The following is a 947-nucleotide window of genomic DNA, read 5'->3' on the forward strand; positions in this document are numbered from 1 at the left end:
AGAATTCAGCACTGTAAGGTAGCTGTGCATAGGGAGCGCTAGATTCGAGTTCAGATGTGCTCACCTGTCCTCCTCTTCCGAAATACAATTGTGACATCTAAGATTGCTGGCCATTACAGCATGTATAGCTTACTTCCTCCATATATTTACCAACGCTGAACTTCCCTTCACATTTACCTACATTTCATATGTTATCTATGCTATGAAAATATCGAGTGCTTGCCACCCCAAAGCCACTGTACTGTGCATAATTCACAATTTTGGGTCCTCACAGGAATGCTGTGAGGCAAGTGCTGGGTATTACCCCATTTACAACTGAGGAAATTAAAATTTAGAGAGAAGTAATTAGTCCAAGGTCAGGCCAAAAGCCATGGTAGGGAGCCAAGCCTCCAGCTCAAACTAGTAAAGATACTGCTTTGCTGAGGTCAGATAAGAAAAATCCAAAACTGAGAAGGATTTGATACCCACCCAGGCATTTCTTTTCTGATAACGGTACACAGATGGCAAACACTTGTATCTCTGGATCTCAAACCGTAGAGATTCTGATCTGGATTACTCTCTGTTGCTGTGATAAAAAGTATGACCAAAATCAGCTTAGGGGAAGAGAGGGCTTAATTTAACTTACAGGTTAATGTTCATCATTGAGAGAGTCAGAGCAGGAACTCAAGCACGATATTGAAGCAGCAACCATGGAGGAACGCTGCTCGCTGGCTCCTTCAGGCTCATGATTAGCTGGTTTTGTTTATGTGCAGGATCACCTGCCCATAAGGAATGCTGCAGCCCATAGTAGGCTGAGCCCTCTTAGATCAATTAACAATCAAGAAAATCCCCCCAAGATATGCTCACAGGCCAATCTGATCTAGGCAATCTCTCAATTAGAACTCCTTTCTCAAATGACTCTTGGCTGTGTCAAGACACTGCAGAAAGCAACAGATAACAAACTTTAT

The sequence above is a fragment of the Nannospalax galili genome, unplaced genomic scaffold (assembly GCF_000622305.1).
Source record: "Nannospalax galili isolate Female #2095 unplaced genomic scaffold, S.galili_v1.0 scaffold382, whole genome shotgun sequence".
NCBI classification, from domain to species: Eukaryota; Metazoa; Chordata; class Mammalia; order Rodentia; family Spalacidae; genus Nannospalax; species Nannospalax galili.